Source organism: Mauremys reevesii, linkage group 2 (genome assembly GCF_016161935.1).
Source record: "Mauremys reevesii isolate NIE-2019 linkage group 2, ASM1616193v1, whole genome shotgun sequence".
Taxonomy (NCBI): Eukaryota; Metazoa; Chordata; order Testudines; family Geoemydidae; genus Mauremys; species Mauremys reevesii.
The window spans coordinates 253,687,813-253,708,590 of record NC_052624.1 but is presented as its reverse complement, the minus strand read 5'-3'; the positions used below and the strand labels follow the sequence as shown (position 1 = coordinate 253,708,590).

Below are 20,778 nucleotides of genomic sequence, written 5' to 3'. Positions count from 1 at the left end.
AATATCTACTGAAAACAATATCTCTCACTGTGTACCAAGAAATTAAAAAAAAATACAAATTAGTCACAGTTTATGCATAATCCTATTGTGCTCTGCTACTGCAGAGATTGAAAAAGAGATGGAATCAGAACTTGCCTTCCAATTTGCAGGGTCTCATGCTGCTAGAGGCGGAGATTGGGCTATGCTTGCTGTCCCTGGCTCTGGTCCCACTACTACAAGAAAAGATCAAGCCATGAATTGCCTCTTTAGGTCCACTGCTAATGGGAAGATCAGGTTTAAACTGCCTCTGACACCAGTCCCCCTGCTCCTCAAGCTGGCCTATGTGATACTGAGTCTATGCAGGGCTCTGAAAATAAGTTGTTTCCATTGTTTTTGCTTAGGAGTGGCACTGGCTAGAATGAGGAGCACAATGGATTTGATGGTAACTGAAGATTGGTACTGTATATGAGCTAATTTCATCAGCATTGTATAATGCTCACAACATGACAACGTTTGTGAAATTATACACAACAATTTTCACCATTTCATTCTGAGTAGTTTTGTACCCATCACATTTTCCCTGTTTTGACAAATTTGATGAAATAATCATTTTTCACCAAAAATATGTAAAACAATGAATTTCAAACATGCAAAAGCTTTAATGTCAAAACCAGTTTCAACTTGGAAGGTACCCCTTTTTGCTTAGAAATAGGTTTATTTTCACTTGAAAAGGGGCAATTTTTGATAGAAAGTTTTAACAAAATATGGTATTTTTTGGTAAAGAGTTAGACTGTCACTGGCCATATGCTTCAGTTTAGGGGCATAAGGGAGCATGAGGTTACACCCTGCACCCTCTACCTATACCACATCTAGCATTAAGGGCAGGGAGGGAGAGTGGGGCTGTGACTCATCTTCCTTCACAGGTGAGCATGGAGTTGGCAGAGCAGAGCCCTGAGCAAGGGAGAAGCTTCACAATCCTGGGAGTAGAACCAAGGGGCCTTAGAGACATCTTTCTAGGCACAATCCCATGCTGCTTCCTCCTTGCTTGAAGGACATAGAAATTTGCTGCTGACCTATACTAACATCAAATAAATATATCCCCTCTACTGGCTTAGCTGTGATGGTCAGTGATTTGCAGGATCACCAATTCCCTGCCCACTTGCTCCAGGGTTTGAGTAAGCAGGCAAGGTGCCAACCCAGGGATATCAGGAGGAGGTTCCAACTTCTGTGCACAGACACATAGTCTAAGTCACAATCTAGTGGGTTTCTTTGACAGTGCCACTCTTAAAAAAGCTAGAATTAACTGTTTCATAGGGCTTGAGCCCGCAAACACTACTGGCTATACTGATTACTCTGGTGAAAGGCCCAGGACTGGGTGCATTTTCAGCAGCCCACACAGTTAATCAGATCATAGGGTGACAATGTTTGCCAGTTAGGAAAATACCATGATAAACATTAGAGAAAACGTAGGTGAGATAATATCTTCCATTGGACCAACTTCTGTTGGTGAGAGAGAAAAGCTTTCGAGCCACACAGAGCTCTTCTTCAAATCTCTCTAATACCCTGGGACTGACAAAGGTAGAACTACACTGCATGCTAAACGTTGGCATTTACAGGGTTTCTAGGGCCTATTCTACACCTAAAACTTAAGTCTACCTGGCTACATTGCTCAGGGCTGTGAAAAATTTCACACCCTGTGCAACATAGTTAGGTCAACCTATCCCCCACTGTAGATGCAGGTAGGTCAGCGGAAGAATTATTCTGTCAAACTAGCTGCCACCTCTCGGAGAAGTAGATTACCTACATTGATGGTAAAACCCCTTCTGTTGATGTAGGAATGTAGGAAATGTCTATGCTACAGCATGACCACAGCACAGTTGCAGCACTGTAGCTGTGCCACTGTAGTGTAGACATACCTTGAGTTAGAGACAAAGGAACATGGTACTAAAAACAGTGGTCTCCAGTGGGAAAGCCTGGATTCCCATTCCTTTAATTTTCAGAATCTTTGCATCTGTTTGTCTCTGAAATGCTAACAGTTTCAGTCTGGTGGGTTTTGTTGTTGTTTTTTTACCCCCTTACACTCATTGCCAAACTCAGAACATCAACAGGAATGTGGTATTTGGCCCTTGACTTATGTTAATTTACTTGTAGAAAATCTGTCTTTTACTGCTGCCCTGGAGCCCCTGTCTGCTAGCAGTTCAGACAGTTCTCATATATGGCCAGTAAAAAGTTCAAATCCAATCAGTAAAAAGCAAGACTTGGAAACCCTTTCATAGTAATTGAATTTAAAGGAGACTTAATGTTTCTTACAGAATCAAGGCTATTGTAAAGGCATGTCCTTTGCAGTAACTTAAAATAGCCCCATTTCAGTAATAGAAGCTAACATAAATTTTGTACCTTGTTATTAGTGATATCATTTTACTTCATTGTGCATGAAAACAAATACTGTCAGTAACTTGGGAGAAATCACAACATTTCCAACACATTTTTATTATTTTGGTGTATAATACCATGTCATAATGAGACATGACATGTCACAGTACAACATCCTGCTGTAAAAGAGAGGTAATAACTGATGACATCACAAAGGCTGAAGTGTTTAGTGCCTATTTTGCTTCGGTCTTCACTAAAAAGGTTAACAACGACCAGATACTCAACACAATTAATATTAACAACAAGGCAGAAGGAGGATTTCCCTAGACTCCGCCCCCCAACTCCTCCTTCCCCCTCCCAGTGGTTAACTAGTTACAATTTCCATGTTGCCAATTTAGTTGTTTTACAATCCCCCTGTAAATTCGAACACCTCCTCTAATTTCAATTCCTGAGAAAACAGTGGGAAGGGAATGCAAGCCAAAATAGGTAAAGAACAGGTTAAAGAACATTTAAATAAGTTAGATGTATTCAACTTGGCAAGGCCTGATGAAATTAATCCAAAGGTACTTAAGGAATTAGCTGAAATAATCTCAGAACCGTTAGCAATTATCTTCGGGAACTCCTGGAGGATGGGTGAGGTCCCAGAGGACTGGAGAAGGGCAAACATAGTACCTATCTTTAAAAAACTAAACAAAGAGGACCCAGGGAATTATAGACCATTCAGCCTAACTTTGTTCCAGTATCTTTCCAAGTATCAAAGGATTAAACAATCAATTTGTAAGCACCTAACAGATATTAGAGTTATAAGAAATAGCCAGCATGGATTTATAAAGAACAAATCATGTCATACCAACCTAATTTCCTTCTTTGACAGGGTACTGGCGTAGTGTTTAGGGGAAGAAGTAGATGTGGCATATCTTGATTTTAGTAAGGCTCTTTACACAGTCCCACATGATAATTGCAAAGACAAACTAGGGAAATGTGGTCTAAATTAAATTACTATAAGGTGGGTATACAACTATTTGAAAGACCATACTCAAAGGGTAGTTATCAATGGTTTGCTGTCAAGCTGGGAAGGCATATATAGTGGGGTCCCACAAGGGTCAGTCCTGGGCCCGGTACTATTTATATTTCCATTAATGATTTGGATAATGGAGTGGAGAGAATGATTATAAAAACTGTGGATGACTCCATCCTGGGAGGGTTACAGCTGTTTGGAGGACAGGATTAGAATTCAAAATGACCTTGACAAATAGAAGAATTGGTCTGAAATTAACAAGATGAAATTCAATAAAGACAAGAGCAAAGTACTTCACTGAGGAGGGAAAAAATCAAATGCACAACTACAAAATGGGGAACAAGTGAATAGGTGGTAGAACTGCTGTAAAAGGATCTGGGGATTATAGAGGATCGTGAATTGAATATGAGTTGACAATATGTGCAGTTGTGAAAAGGCTAATAACATTCTGGATACATTAACAGAAGTATTGTATGTTAGACACACAAGGTAATTGTCCCACTCTGGTTGGCACTGGTGAGGCCTCACTTGGAGTATTGTATCCAATTCTGGGCATCATACTTTAAGAAAGATGTGGACAAATCGGAGAGATTCCAGAGGAGAGCAACAAAGTAGATAAAAGGTTTAGAAAACTTGACCTATGAAGAAAGATTAAAAAAAACTGTGCATACTTAATCTGGAAAAAAGAAGACTGAGAGTGGAACCAGATAAAAGTCTTCAAATATGTTAAGGGATGTTATAAAGAGAACATTGATCAATTGTTCTCCATGTCCACTGAAGGTAGGACAAGAATGAATGGGCTTAACCTATTAAGTTAGATATTAGAAAAATCGTTCTAACTATAAGAGTAGGTGAGCTCTGGAATAGGCTTCCAAGGGGGAGGTTCTGGAATATCTGTCATTAGTGGTTTCTAAGAACAGTTTGGACAAACATCTGTCAGGGATGGTCTAGGTTTATTTGGTTCTACCTCAGTGCAGGGGGTTAGAGTAGATCAGTGGTTCTCAGCCAGGGGTATGTGTACCCCTGGGGGTATGCAGAGGTCTTCCAAGAGGGGTACATCAACTTTTTTAGATATCTGTTAGTTTTACAACAGGCTACATAAAAGGCACTAGCAAAGTCAGTACAAACTAAAATTTCATAGACAATGACTTGTTTATACTGCTCTATATACTATACACTGAAATGTAAGTACAATATTTATATTCCAGTTGATTTATTTTATAATTATATGGTAAAATGAGAAAGAAAGCAAATTTTTAGTATTAATGTGCTGTGACACTTTTGTATCTTTATGTCTGATTGTGTAAGCAAGTAGTATTTAAGGGAGGTGTAACTTGGGGGTATGCAAAACAAATCAGACTCCTGAAAGGGGTACAGTATTCTGGAAAGGTTGAGAGCCACTGGACTAGATGATCTCTCAAGGTCCTTTCCAGCTCTACATTGCTATGAGCCTATAAAATATAAGTACGAGATAATATTTAGAGCAGCAGAAGTGGGCCCTTACTTACACTGAGTAGTACTCAATTTGGCAAATAGTCCCACTGAAATTATCTATTCATAGAGTAGTGGTACTACTGGTTACTACTATGCCTCATGGTACTACTCAAGATGGGTAAATGTGGCAGACTATGGCCTTTGATCTGTGAGGCAAATTTTTCCTTGCCCTTACGTGGTTGTTCAGTGAATGTGGGGGCAATGGCAGCCTTTTCCCTCTTTGCATGAAGGCTAGCCAGATCTGTTCCCTCTCTACTCTCCAAGGGTGCCCAATAGTGCAAAGGGGTGGCAAAGTGGTAGGATCATATCACTATTTGCCCTCCAGCTCCGGCCTACAGGACAGGTTTGTCACAGCAAATAATAAGCTACACTCCACAAAGAGTGTAGTAGCAGATCCACTCCCCTTGCACCCATAGAGTTCACCCCCAGGATGAAGAGTGATTCCAATGTGGGTCATATGGACTGTCACAGCTCTAGGTGGAACACCCTGAATTCCCCAACATGTAAAGGCAGTGCATCTATGACTACATTCAACAGGCCTCATTGTCTCCCCATACCAGTTTTACACCACTGTAAATCTATTGACTTGAATGAGGTTACTCCTGATTTACACCAGTGTGAGGTTTTACACTAACAGCAGAATATGTCCAAACATACCTCCAATTTACAGGAATTAAGTTTAATGAAGTAGAGGCTCTTCTTCATGGAGCTTAAGATGCCAACATTATAAATTAAGCATCAGTTTATTTCCATGAAATAGCTTGGTTTTATTCCTTACCAGTTTTCAAATATTTTCTTAATATTTGGGCCTTCTTATGTCAGCTTCACCAGTCTAGCAGGCTCTTTAAAAAAAAAAAAAAAGAAAGAAAGAAATTTCACTGAGATTCATTGGTAGATGACAGATGGATTCTGTCTTACTGCCTGAGGCATGAAATTGCAGGTGACACCTGATATATGATAATAAAAGAGCACCATCAAGCAATCAGGCCCTGTCCTTTATTTCTGTGATGTCATCAGAATGCAGGTGGCTTACTTCTGAATCCTTAAGATTCTGAATAAAATGGTGTGTATTGTCTGGAGCTTATACAGAGAACTTTTATCTCCCCATCTGTGTGGTCTCTGTTGTGATAATTTTGGAGTGAAGCCACCTTTACTATTCTGCCTGCCTAGCAGGAAGTTCAAAGATTGCCTGCAGACCTGTTTATACTATTCTATTCATTTCCTAAAGATCATATGGGGTTTGTACTTGTTTCCTGGTCCATGATTAAGAGGATGTAAGAGGTGTAAGACAGCTCTACAATCTGCTGACCAATCCTCACAAATAGGGGCAAAGCCAATTTTCAGACTGGCATTTCCCCACCAAATACATATGATTTGTATTGGGGTTTGCTTAGAGGCCCATGGGAGATCCTTCTCCTCTCCCACTTTCCCAATGGCCTGGGATTTGGTAGTGGGAGACAATGTCAACGTCTAATTTTAAGCATACTGGTGGACTGTTTGTTTTAGAGGTGTCCACTGACCATGCAGTATAAGAGGACCATGGTCCCTTTAAGGTCTTTAATGGATGACTGTCCATCAAATATGGAGGTCTACTCTCTTCCAACCCAATGGAACTGGGAAGGTATTACACATGAACAGTATCTCCCCCATGACATCCCAAGGGCAGAATTCTGTGTTTTCAGCCATCCTTTCAAACACCATCAGGAAACTCTGATCAATGGGCAGGGATGTCTAGTTGGCAGCCAGTATCAAGCGGAGTGCCCCAGAGGTTAGCCCTGGGGCCAGTTTTGTTCAACATCTTCATTAATGATGTAGATGATGGGATGAATTGCACCCTCAGCAAGTTTGTGGATGACACTAAGATGGGGGGGAGAGGTAGATATGCTGGAGGGTAGGGATAGGGTCCAGAGTGACCTAGACAAATTGGAGGATTGGGTCAAAAGAAATCTGATGAGGTTCAATCAAACAAGTGCAGAGTCTTACACTTAGGATGGAAAACTCCCATGCATTGGGGACCGACTGGTTAAATAGTAGTTCTGCAGAAAAGGACCTGGGGATTACAGTGGACAAGAAGCTGGATATGAATCAACAGTGTGCCCCTGTTGCCAAGAAGGCTAATGGCATATTGGGTTGCATTAGTAGGAGCATTGCCAGCAGATCGAGGGAAGTGATTATTCTCCTCTGTTCAGCACTGGTGATGCCACATCTGGAATACTGCATCCAGTTTTGCGCCCCCCACTACAGAAAGGATGTGGACAAGTTGGAGAGAGTCCAGCAGAGGGCAACACAATTATTAGGGAGCTGGGGCACATGGTTTATGAGGAGAGGCTGAGGGAACTGGGATTATTTAGTCTGCAGAGAAGAGTGACAAGGGATTTGATAGCAGCCTTCAACTACCTGAAGTGGGGTTTCCAAAGAGGATGGCGCTAGGCTGTTCTCAGTGATGGCAGATGACAGAACAAGGAATAATGGTCTCAAGTTGCAGTGGGGGAGGTCTAGGGAAAAAACTGAGGAAAAGGCGGGACCATGCTCAAGCTTCTTCTCCTAGTCCACCCTTCAACTTTTAAAGAAACCATTTATCTTACTTAATGCAAGCTACACAATGCCATTGGGATGGTCAACAGATACTGTGTCAAACGAGCTTTGGAAGCTTGTGGAAGTTAAGAATCCACTTTGAAATGAAGTATGGGAGTTAAGATAGTCGAATAAAAATTTGCCTTTTGGAACACAATGGAACATAAAGAGCTTTCAAAAGCAACATTAAACATCTGTGCAGCAATGGTAACAGATGAAAAAGTGGTCTTAAAGATAACACCAACAATCTGTCTTTGTGGCAGCCCCAAGAAGAATGCAATGTCCAGCCAACTGGGGCTCACAAAGCAGGTTGAGACACAACCATTAGCAATAAGGAGGCTTTTATTTCATAATCCAGGGAGTAGTTATTCCACACAAAATACCCAAGAGAACATTGCATCAACAGCCTCATGAATCCAAGTAAAAGGAAATACCAGGTCTCCATTCCTCTGTACTGTCCTGTGGCAGCTCAGAGTCTGTTCCTTCTATGGCCCAGAGGCCTCTCCCACAAGCCAATACTCCCTTTTATACCTTATTTCACTAATACAGCCCAACTGTTAGCTCCTCCCACCAGAACTGACAGCATTCCCATTGGGGCAGGACAGGTATTTTTCTTTTGCTCTTGAGAAGATCGGCACTCTTTCCTCTTCTTGCTGGTTGCTGTGTATACAACCATATCAAAAGCTCCTAATATATATTTAGGAACATACCTTTATAAGTGCACCTCCTCCACTTTGACTCCCCATCTCTTCTCACTTCAGTCTCAACAAAATGTTGCTACTGGTCATCATTCTTTGCTTGGGTCTAATCTCATCTGACCCGTCATCCAATCATTTCACTACATTCCTGCCTTTTACCACATCAAGATCAACCTCTTTGTCTTCATTCTCAAAGACACAATCACCATATCAGCAACCACCAACCTATATCCCTGCTTTATTTTTGACCAAGTATCATTCAAATGTCCACTCCTCCCAAGAAATATTCCTATCTTCTCCATAATCTCTTGTACGTGAACAACTTCTATTATTAGATTGTCAGGACTTTGTCTTACTATTTTTTTAAAAATCTGTACATGTATGTTATTTAGCTAATCATTAATATATTTGTATATTTCCCTACCAGAAAATTATAGTGCCTTTCTGACAAGTCACCTCATGACATTTCCATCAATAACGTTCTTATTTTCCAGCTTTCCAACTATACCTTGACATAGTTGACTATGTCACAATGTTCCTTTAGACTGAATCATTTTTCCATATTATTGGAATACTAATTTCTTAACAAAATGAAATCTATTGTGGAATTTTGTTTATTTAATTAATTTTGCCATTTCCCTAGAGAGTAAGCACCAAAATATTGTTAACATCAGAGCTGGCCAAGTACAGTAAAAATATTTCCACAAATATTTATTACAAAATTGGTTTAAAAATTGGTTTAGGGCTGTGTTCAGGCTCACTGGAATTTTCTTTCTGCAAACATTCCTGAGACTGAATTTTACTACCACAAATGTTTCCGAAAGCACATTTTAAACTCACACTCTCAAAACGTTGCAGACGGCACATTTTAAATTCACTTTCCAAGAACACTCACATCAGAATTCTTGTAACTAGAGTCACATGCATCCAACTAGAGAATAAGAAACAATGCCTGTCCCTCATGTGACCTATCACAGCTAAGCAAAACAGCTCACATAGCAAGCCACAGAGGAAACAAAATTAGCAGAAACTTCAATAAATAATTTTGAACAACAAATGGATTTCAGAAAAATCAACATTTATTCACAAGTCTCCCTTGAACAAATAGGGAGGCAGAGTGTGTCTACAAAATTATTCGTTGTTAATTACTTGTTCAGAGCTAGTTAACATTATTGAAAGAGGTATATTAGGTTTCATTTTCTACACTATCTCCAGAATGCTGACACTGATTTGATTCCAAAATGATGGACAACTGAGTGTATCATATTTCTGAGAGAATCTTTTCTGATCTTCCTTATGATCTTCCTTATTTATTGATAAATAAAGATGTCAACACATTTAGGGTGAAATCCCAGCCCTACCAAAGTCAATGGGAGCTTTGCCACTGACTTTAGTGGGACCAGGATTTCACTCATGTTGTGCAGCATGTGAAGTTATGGACTTAGTGCTGCTAAATTCTCCCAGTTGTTTCAGTCTCAAAGAGTCATCTTGATTATATATATTGTTAATTTAGGGCCAAAATCATAAAGGTAAAGGCTTGAGATCTTATCTGCAAAACTGTGTGTGCATTTGTGCGTGCAATTACTGCAATTATGAACACAAATTGTATGTTTGAAATAGTTTTGAGTTTTTTTGTTGTTGTTTTTTGCGTTTCATTTTCACTCCTTTTCACTTTCCGGTTTTAGCCATAAATGGCAACGCCAAAATACCACGTGAAATCTATCTATCCCTCCAGGTTCATCTGTGGCACCCATAGCTATCTGAGTACCTCAGAAACATTAATGTATTCATCCTCTCAACACTCTGTGAGATGGGAACGTATTATTATCCCCATTTTGGGGGGTGGGTGAGCAGGAGGGAAACGGAGGCATGGAGAAACTAAATGCAGTCACACCCAATAAGTCTGTGTGGAAGAGCTGAGACCTAAACCCAGGACTTCTGAGTCTTAGTCCAATACCTTAATCAGAAAAAATACTAAAAGTACTAAACTACTAAATAACATAGAAATACTAAAAATGTCATAACAAAGCTTGATTTATCATTTCCAGCCAAACTTTTCTGACTAATTTCACTTGGATAAATTTTTCATTTGCACTTTTGGCTCGACCATGTGACCTGTGTTCACTGCAGAGTCCACTAATTTAAATGAGCATCCATGACTGTGCAAGGATTCATGCATTGGTATGACCCCCATTATTAAGGTTGCCCAACATTTCCATAATGAGGCCCTGTTTTAAGTTGCTTCTCACTTTGCCAAACTTTAACTATTTATGAGCTGAAATTTTCAATGCTGGCTTTATGCCTCAAACTGATTTTTTTTTCTGGAAAATTTCACCAAAATAGTTCAGTCATTTCTGAGAATGGGAAAAATAAGTTGCTTCTAATGTTAAAAAATTCTGGTGGCTTTTTCTGTGAAAAGGTCTAGCACCTCCATACTTTGGAGCAGGGACTTAAAATCTGGTAGGGGTTGGCATTTGTGTCAGGGATGTGCCCTTTGCCATCTTCATGAAAATCCACCCAAATCTGGCCAAAATAATAATCCTTTGAATAATTCCAGTTGGCACATCCTCAATAGAGACTTAGAGTTTAACTCAGCATGCCCCAGCCCAGGTCTGAGCTGGACTTTCCCTGAAATTCCTTCTCTGGGCTGCTGTGTACAGCTAGCTGAAGGGGGGTGGGGGAGAAGAAAACTGTGAGTTTGGGTGTGGGAAGACTAGGGCTGGCTGGGCAAGAAATATGACCAGTTAGAAAAGGGAATGGAGATAGATGGGGACAAGACAGATCTGATGGGAAGCTGGGTGCAGAAGGAGCACTTGGACTGGGTGGGCAAAGAGACTGGGACAAGGAACTGGGTGTGGGAGCTGTGGATTGGACAAGCAGCCTGGGAATGGAGACTGGGACTGGGCACCAGTGGATATAGGGAATTTGAACAGAAAGCAACCCATTTGGAGTCCAGGAAGGGGAAGGAGAACAAAAGATTAGATGTGGAGCCATGAGGGATAGAACTGGTACTGGCTGAGCAAGAGTGGAAGAGAACTGGGAGTTGGAAGGAGACTGGGACTAGAACGATGAATATGGAAGGCTAGGACTGGCTGGACAAAGAGACTAGAACTTGGATGAGAAGCCAGCAGTGCATAGACTGGGACTGGATAGGTGAGGAGCATGGAACTGGGCCAAGGTGCCAGGGGTGGAAAAGAGACAGGTTTGAAAGGTCAGGACAGAAAGGATCAAGCTGGGGTGTGGGGGGGATCAGGCAGAAGTGTCTCTAACCAGTACAGAACACTCCTCTCCAAAGCCTGGAATGTAACTTGAGATTCCCAGGTATGTGATCATGTAATTAAAGGCTATTATAATGCATATTTAGAAGCAGACTGAATTAAAGTTGCAAGAGCAACCTTACTTCTGGCATTTCCTAACTTCTGACTGCTTGACTTTGCAACCTTAATACTGTTTTTTGTTTTGGTTTTTGTTTTCAAAATGTTTGTGTGTCTAAGTTACACATACAGTAAACTGTTCCCTTGCTATAGCTGTGTGCACTGCACACAACTTTACAATGGATTTGCTTGGTTCTAGGCAAAGTCTTTACCTCTGAAACAAACCTCTGTTTAATACTGAACTACTGCTCTCCTTTTCAGGCAGCTATAGAAAATGTAATTCAGTGAGTCCAAGGCTAGCTCCACAAGTCCAATACTATGTGTTTATGACAAATTCCAATAATAGTCTAAATCAAAAATAATAAAATGTTATTTTGATTCAATGCCATAGTCCCTCCATGATCAGCTAAGCTCACTCAAAGGTATATCATCCATCAAGCAAGCTCTCTCTCTACATTTTTAACGTGCAGACCAACGTCTCTTTTTCTGGTGAATTTTTGCCTTTTTAAATTACTGGTTAATACTCTAGTAGCAAAGATAAACTTCATAAAATAGATTAAATACTAAAATGTAATTATGTTTTAAATTAAATGTAAATGTTTAAATACATAAAAACTTTGTAAATGTGTTTTTGCATTTTGTTCTGAAACCTCCTATATATATATGTATGGAGCAACTGACCACACATAAAACTGCCTTGCAAATTTCAAAGTAATAGTTTGTGTAATTATATTGAATCAGAGGGGTCCTGATACTTTGTTCGTAGCTGGGAAAAAAGCATATGTAATACTGAAATGAAATGTTATTACAGTCTCACTTACTCATTCTTGGAATTGACTTAGTGATTACTTCAACATCGACATCAGTGAAAAACATTTGACATCTGGCCTAGAAAATCAGACAGTAGACCACAGAGACTTTGATTAAAAAACTTCATGTAATTTTCTCCAATCAGTAAGTTGGCCTATTCTTTATCAGAATGAAGGTTTCTCTCATCACCTGCAAATTTCTAGGAAGGCCTTAAAAAAAAAAAAAAGAGCTCGGCAGCTTTCAGATATGTATCTCCCCTCCTATAAGAAATTTAACCAAATAACCTATTAGTTTTACTGATGATTTGATTTATTTTGTTAGCAAAGAGCCTGCTGTTTTATTTTCTCACTTATTTTTATTTAATCCTTTATCTGAGTTTGCTATTTTATCCTTCTCTATGTAATGATTTTGCAGTGCTCCTGTACAAGACACACACTCACTTGCTGTGAAAAGTGAGATTACAAAATGTACACGTTTTTTCACACCCACTGATCTCAAGTTAAAAATAATGTAGGCCCCTTAAGTTCTGGATTTGTATACCCTCCTCTAGAGCCACTCTGCAATGGAAAAGACCTTCAGCACAATATTACAACAGAAATCCTGAAATGAACTGCACTGTAGTACCATCATGAATTAAAGTCTCAGGTTCAGACTGCAGCTCATGGTACAATAGAGCAGGGCATCAATGAACTCATGCAAGAAACACTGCAGTAATGAGCCATCACACTGCCTTTCCTCTTTGAAGCAAATTCATATGATGAAACTTGATAATTAACTTATGTCCAACAAACTAATTTCAATATATCTGTTTTCAGGTCAGAGAAAGTTGCTGAAGCCATTGCAAATACTTCTTTCCCATCTTCCTCTTCTGTGACAAGGACAAAGTCCCTGCTAATATAATGTCACAGTAAATTTGCTTATCTCTTACAAACAATGAGGTATGCTGTAAAATACGTTAGTACCATTAAAACATTCATAATCAAATTCTAATAAAATTACAAAGTTGGAATGAAAGGAAACTACAGTGTAAACTTAAATCATGTCACAATGTTGCCCTCAGAAGGGCTAATGCATAAAAAAAGATATGCTTTATGTATACATTCTTTTTTGCTGGTTTACGTTTAGAAAGGAGAGGGAAGAATCTGGTACACCAGAAATAGAAAGGGAGTCTACATTTTCCATATAAACTGACAAACAGTGAGAGTTAGTCTCAAGTGTAAGGATATGGTACAATTCAAAGGTGCTCGGGTCCTGGTCAGTCCAGAATGTTTCACTGGGGAAGGGGATGACTTGTCTTGCTTCTCTTGATACTGCTGCATTTTGATAGCGGCACCCATGATGGTTTCTTCTTTATGATGCAGCATTTGTGTTACACAACAAGCAAAGTAGCATTGTTACTACTACACAAAGCACTTATAAATAATGATAATAAAACATTGCCTTTCAAGTTACAGTTCTACTTTGTCACAACAAATTGACCACATAATCATGGTGTACTTCTTGGGGCAGAGATTATGTCTTTCTGTATAGACAGCACCTATCACACTGTGGGTACTGCCAGAATACAAACAGTACATGCTAATTGCTTTATTTTTTATAGCTCACCTTTGAAGATAACTCTAATAATTCTAAAATAAATAATCAATTGCAAACGGGGCATTGCCACTTAACTATGAATTATCATAGTATAACTATAAGAAACATATTGTTATGATGAAGTTTGGGTAAAATTTTGTTGAAGCTGGTGGGTGTGACATATGCTCTTCATTCAGGATAAATGTAAAAAGCAGTTAAGCTCTTTTTTGGAGTCAGACCACTGAAACAATAGCAGCCACCACCCAAAATACCGGCCATATACAAGGATGGTCAAAAGCTGAGCTGCACAGGCAAACGCAGAGGGCTGTGAATTGTTTGGTGAAACTGTATGAGTGTGTGTATGTCTTCTACCAGAAGCACCCAGAAGTAGTCAGAGACCAGGTAGGGAAAAGAGCAAAAGAGCCAAGTAGAGAAGAGAAGCACTTGCAGCATAACCCTGAGAGAAAGCCAAGAGAATGGGCAGAATGCTCGTCGGAAAGAGGCTTCGACCTGTGCATAAAGAAACTGTCTCCTGTTGTTTGAGTCCTACTGTGTTCAGGGAAATAGGACTTAGTGTACATTCTTTGTAAATAAATAGGACCTGATATCATCATCAATTTCTCCTACTGGAAAACAACCTGCAAGACTCCAAATATTAGCTAAATGTTTGGATCAAAAGGTGTAACAATATATCATATATATAATATAGTCTTACAGATATAAAATTCTGGTTATCTCCTCCTCCCCCTCTATTATATTTTTAAGCAATATGAGCAATTCATTCCACTACCCCAATTTGACTTTGGCACTTAAACTCTATATACCTGCTCGAACTCCAAAAGCTCCCCAAAAGCTTTGAATTTTCTACTAGTATGTTGTGAACCACTACCAGAAAACACTTGATTCAAATATGTCTTGTGGAGATAGTGATTCTTTATAGTAAGTATTTCATGCAATGTATCTTGTAGCGGCCTTAGCTCAATATATCTTGAATAAAAGTCAACTAATACTAAATATTCTTTGTCTTCAAGAGACAAGGTGGGTGAGGTAATGTCTTTTATTGGACCAACTTCTCTTGGTGAAAGAGACAAGCTTTCGAGCTACACAGAGCTGTTCTTCAGGTCTGTCTTCAAAGTAAGATGTATCTATTTGCCAAGTTCTACCTGGTACTTGCTGTGGAGGTAATGGCCCTTAATGCAATATTGATAAATATATTTGGCACGCTAAAATTTTTCTAACCATATCAACAAGTTGTGTATTAAAACGGGCCAATAAGGAGCTCTTCCTACACATAATTCTACATGCAAATGCATGATATAAATAAATGACATAGCATTTCTTTCCTCACTATTTTTTTCTCCTTAAATAATTACATCATTAATACTAACTCATCACAAACAGACCAGCGATGTGACTTCACTATTTATCTCATTGACTTGAGCATCTGTTGTTCTGCATGGTCTTGAAAGAAAAAGCACCATACTGTAAAATTTTATGTAAAGCATAAACAGTTAACTGGCTTGTTTTAAACAAAATAGACGCTTTGGTTAAATATTTTTTTAGCTTCTCCATCAAAACAAGATTAACTCCTCTCATGAAAAAGGCATCCTCCCACTTTCCCTTCTTTGTGTCTTGTATGCTTACTTTTTAAGATGGTTTGGTTTTGGATCAAGGTCTTTTTTGTGACTTTAAAACATCCAGTCTTAAATTTTGTAAACTCAGTGTCCTAGTACAGTGACAGTACCCAGGGCATTTCCCCCTCTCCTCTTCATTTCTTTCCATAACACTTAGGAAGTCTGCAGTCTACGGCTGCAGTTCTATTTACTATGAAAATTCTGTACTTACAGTTTGAAAATGTGAATGTGCACAAAAGAACATGGGTTTTGCACATATCTCCAATACTTTATCATCGTATTAATCTTTGCTACTTACATGTAACTGGCATAAAGGCATAAACTGGTATAAACTGAGCCTAGGTGGATTGCAAATATAGATACACTGGCTCGTTATTTGCTGACCATATGAGCAACATGATGGCATTTCAGAGAAGAGTTCAGTCTAATCGGGAATTTACAAAGTATATCCTTGTCTGTGGACTCTGTACAGTCGCCAAGAAGCCTGGATTCAGGATTATAGCTGTACAGTTATTCTAGTTTGTGTGTTCACTAAAGATATTCAACTTCTTCCTGTTGATGGAAAAGTTTAACTCAGATCTTCTGGTTTTTTTCAGGGCATCATTACAGGAGCAGAGTGAAGGTTGTTTTGGTGCCTCAACTGTGCCTTGCCATACTTTCAAATGTTTGGGATTTTTTTAAATGCAGCCTTAACTCTGAATATCCAGAGTTTCTAATGACTGTTTTGCTTACAACTACAATGTTCTTGTATTTTTCCCCTTTAATTTACTTCTATGTATTCTAAACCTCAACTCAAGTACAACAAAAAATTTTAAATGTGGAAGTAGATTCCCTTTTTTGCATTTTTGAAATGTTTTGATGTGCACTAGGGGGGCAGGGAGCAGGGACTTCTGGAAGACATCAGGAATACTAAGAAACAGGAACAGCAACACAGAACAGCAACACAGACTTATGGGTCTTGGTTCCCAGCTCCCAAGCCAGTGTAAATGCGTGTAACTTACACTTTCTTCCTTCCCCATCAGTTACATCAATTACTCCAACTTCTTGGCAGGAAGAAAGGCCTTATCTATCACAAGCCCATAACTTTGGGCTCATAACTCATAATTGTCTCTCTCCATCACTTGGGAAAAATTCATCTGTGACATCTTTGAAGCTGAGGTTCACGACAATTATGTACTTTTTTCAATTGTTGTTGGTGTTGCAAGCACTGTTATAGTGGTGTTGCAAGCTGCATTATACTGGCTACCATGCTGCAATGTGTTTGACGTGATGCCTCATTTTGTAAAATTATGTTTTAGTTTTCATTTACTAAAATGTGCAGAGCTTTTGAGAAGGCTATACATTAAAAGTTATTATTAGTAGTGCAACCCCACCCCCTTTCCTCCCTGCATTACTCGGGAGCAGGCAACACTCACCTGTGTGCCTGATGATGTTGACATTCAAGGAGATCCTGAGTACCCGAGTGGTGATGTTGGATAGGTGGAAATCCTCTATCCACCCCTCTGCTGCAGTCCCTTTACTCCTAAAGGAATTTAAAGTTGGCAGTGCCTCCACCTGGCTCGCCCCTGTACCCACTCAAGGGTGCCCTTGGGAACCTCTAGGAATAAACCCCTTCAAATAGTAATAATACTAATAATAAACCTGTGGCATGGGTCTAACTCAAATACCAATTATAAATAATATACATCCAATATACTTAAATTAGAGCTAACACTCCTTTACTTAACAACTTAAAGAAACAGGGTATAACAGACTACGATTAAATGTCACTACTAATTTAAATCCACAGGGGCAGGCAAATAAAATCAATTAACAAATATAATATACAGTAATAAATGAAACTTATGTAACTAGCATTTACATTGCCACCATTTACCCAACCCCAAAATGTACACTCCTCTGGATTTCAGAGTCCTAGACACTTGCTTGTGTGTGCACACTTGAAGATCTGCAGCTGGAGACAGCTGTTGGTTCTGTGTATCAGTCCCGCCAAGGCAACAAGCGGCACAACCCCTCTGACGATTGGAGCTGGCCCCACCAAATGTCAGCAGCTCTGGGTCCTGGCTTGGTGGGAAGATCACTCTGCCTCTCCTCAGACTCAGTCTCTCTGCCATGCCCTTTCCCTCGCAAGTACTTTCCAAAACAAGAGTGGGGGTTGCTCACAGTTCCTTCACTGCAGGTCCACTTCAGTCAGATCTAGACACAGCAATAGTCTCTGCCCCAGCTCCAGTGAAGCCACCAACAGCCTCTGAGGCCCCCTGCTTTATCAAAGCACCTGCAAGCTCTCAGCAGCAATCTCACTCCTTTCCCCAAAATGGAGTTCACCCCGCTTTCCCTGCACTGCCTGGCAGAGAAAGTCTGTCACTCTTTCCCCAAGGCATTATGGGAGCTGTAGTCTCTAAGGTTAGATTGCAGCACACAGGATCTTCTCCTCGAACACTCCCAATGCAGTTCAGAGGCCTCTCTAGTAAAGAGTGTGTACAGTAGTCTTACTATTTTTTTCTTTATCAAGATGATACCTGAGCAAACTTTCTTTGTAAAAACAATATTATAAGATACTGTGACAGGTTGGATCATAGTAACTGCAAACTGATGTGCCAAGACTACTTCTGCTCCTGCTTTCCTGCCCTGGCAGCTTAGGACTCCAGCACTCTGTCCTGTTGAGCCAGACATGCCAGTCTGCTCCAACACAGACCCAGGGTCTGAACCACGTGCCCCAAAGCTTCAGACTTAACTGAAAGCAACTTACAGACGTGTTCCTGTCTTTAACACTCAGATGCCCAACTCCCAATGGGGTCCAAATCCCAAATAAATCTGTTTTACCCTGTATAAGCTTTATACAGGGTAAACTCATAAATTGTTCGCCCTCCATAACACTGATAGAGAGATGTGCACTGCTGTTTCCCCCACCCCAGGTATTAATACATATTCTGGGTTAATTAATAAGTAAAAAGTGATTTTATTATCCCACAGAAAGTAGGATTTAAGTGGTTCCAAGTAGTAACAGACAGAACAAAGTGAATTACCAAGTAAAATAAAATAAAACACGCACGTCTATGTCTAAGAAAACTAAGTACAGTAAGCTTCCTTTTACAGACTAGTTTCCTTCTAGTCTGGGTCCAGCAATCACTCACACCCCCTCTAGTTACTGTGCTTTGTTCCAGTTTCTTTCAGGTATCCTTGGGGGTGGAGAGGCTCTCTCTTTAGCCAGCTGAAGACAAAATGGAGGGGTCTTCCACAGGCTTAAATAGACTCTCTCTTGTGGGGGGAGACCTCCTTCTCTCTCCTATGCAAAGTCCAGCTCCAAGATGGAGTTTTGGAGTCACATGGGCAAGTCAAATGTCCATGCATGATGGAGTTTCTTACCAGTCAAGCCACATTCCTGGGAAGGTTCTGATGTGGATTGTCATCTTCAAGTTCATTGTTTGTTTAAGTATCAGAGGGGTAGCCATGTTAGTCTGGATCTGTAAAAGCAGCAAAGAATCCTGTGGCATCTTATAGACTAACAGACGTTTTGGAGCATGAGCTTTCGTGGGTGAATACCCACTTCGTTGGATGCAACCGACGAAGTGGGTATTCACCCACGAAAGTTCATGCTCCAAAACGTCTGTTAGTCTATAAGGTGCCACAGGATTCCTTGTTGGTTTAAGTGGTTCTTGATTGGGCATTTAATTCGCACATTCCTTTCTCAAAAGAAATCAAGCAAGTATACAGCCAATATTCCTAACTTCAAGTACAAAAATGATACATGCATACAAATAGGAGGAATGTATTCAGTCATAAGCTTTACATAGATATGTTACATGACATATGTAGCATAAAACATATTCTAGTTACCGTATATCATATATATATTCATAAGCATATTCCCATGAAGACTTATGGGGTACAGCGTCACAACTTCACTGGAATATCTCACCCTTGAATTGTTTGCTTTGACCTACAGGCAGGGTGACCAGAGCACAACACTAAAATATTGGGACACATTGGGGTGCCATCAGCCCTGCCCACAGTCCACCTCCGCTTCTCCCAGGCTCCGCCCCCACTCTGGCCCAGGTCCCACCCCCTCCCCGCTCGCCCTCCCACACCCTTCCTCATCCTCCCAGCCCCCTGCTGGCTTGCTGCGTCCCTCCTCAGTCCCCCACCCACCGCTTGCCTCCTCACCCCCCAACCCGACACTTGCTTGCCTCCTCACCCTCCCCGCCCACCACTTGCCCCTACGGCACCGACTTCCCCTCTGCTGGGTGGGTGCTCACTCACTCCCTGCCTCTTCCCGCCCAAGCATCCACCCTTGCTCCGCCCCCATTCCACCCCTTCCCCCAAGTCCCCACCCCTGCCCTGCCTCTTCTCCACCTCCTTCCCTGAGTGTGCCATGTTGCTGCTCCTCCCCGCTCCCTCCTGGAAAGCACTAAGTGCTGCCAAACAGCTGTTAGGCGGCAGGAAGCACTGGGATGGGGGGAGGAGTGGGGACGCGGTGTGCTGGGGGGAGGGGAAGAGAAGGAGGTGAAGAGTGGGGAGCTTGGCTGCAATTTTTCCCCGTGGATGCTCCAATCCTGGAGCACCCATGGAGTCAGCACCTCCCTCCCGCTCGCCTCCTTTCCTGAATATCAGGACAAATGGCATCCTGATTGTACATTGATCGGGACGTGGGACAAAGGGTTAAATATCGGGACAGTCCTGACATCTGGTCACCCTACCTACAGGTCAAAAGTTTGGAGATACAGTATTTGTTAATAGCAGATGCTGATGAGCCATATGCCATCTTTCAGGTGACAAATGTTTAGTGACAACATTACTTTAAAGAGAGTCAGAATTGCAGTCAATGTAGCTGTGGGACGAGCTGTGTTCTGCCCCATCTCATGCATCATCAACAACATTGCCAGCTAAGTTCTGATTCCAGAATCTTTATTATTGTTGGTGATGTATGAACCAGAAAGAATACATCTCAGTTTAAAAGTATCATTCTGAGCTTGCAATGCTGACAGGCATAATTTATTTTAACATTAACTTGCTCAGTTTACAGGTTTTTTATTGAAATAATTAACAGAGAATAAATATTAAACTATAAGGGCCAAATTCTGTCTTGATTTATGCCCCAATGCAATGCAACTTACATGAAAAGGATTTAAGTCTGGGCAAAATTTGGCCCTCAATGGTATTTTCACAATGCTATTTTTCTGAAAATAACCACACTTTTGTTGTTCTGTTATTCTGTACATTCTTAACTGCATACTGGTGCTACAGCCAGC

At 40.5% G+C, this 20,778-nt stretch overlaps 2 long non-coding RNA genes across 2 annotated transcripts; both read right to left on the bottom strand.

The window, feature by feature from the left end:
* Nucleotides 1-80: 80 nt before the first annotated feature.
* Nucleotides 81-12,351, bottom strand: LOC120398510. The gene is made up of 3 exons (XR_005594488.1): nucleotides 12,332-12,351; nucleotides 5,643-5,706; nucleotides 81-212 (listed from the first exon to the last, which is right to left on the bottom strand). It is a non-coding gene; the product is annotated as an uncharacterized LOC120398510 (long non-coding RNA).
* A 1,220-nt stretch (nucleotides 12,352-13,571) lies between these two features.
* Nucleotides 13,572-20,397, bottom strand: LOC120398509. The gene is made up of 3 exons (XR_005594487.1): nucleotides 20,326-20,397; nucleotides 16,945-17,051; nucleotides 13,572-13,668 (listed from the first exon to the last, which is right to left on the bottom strand). It is a non-coding gene; the product is annotated as an uncharacterized LOC120398509 (long non-coding RNA).
* Between the last annotated feature and the right edge of the window lie 381 nt (nucleotides 20,398-20,778).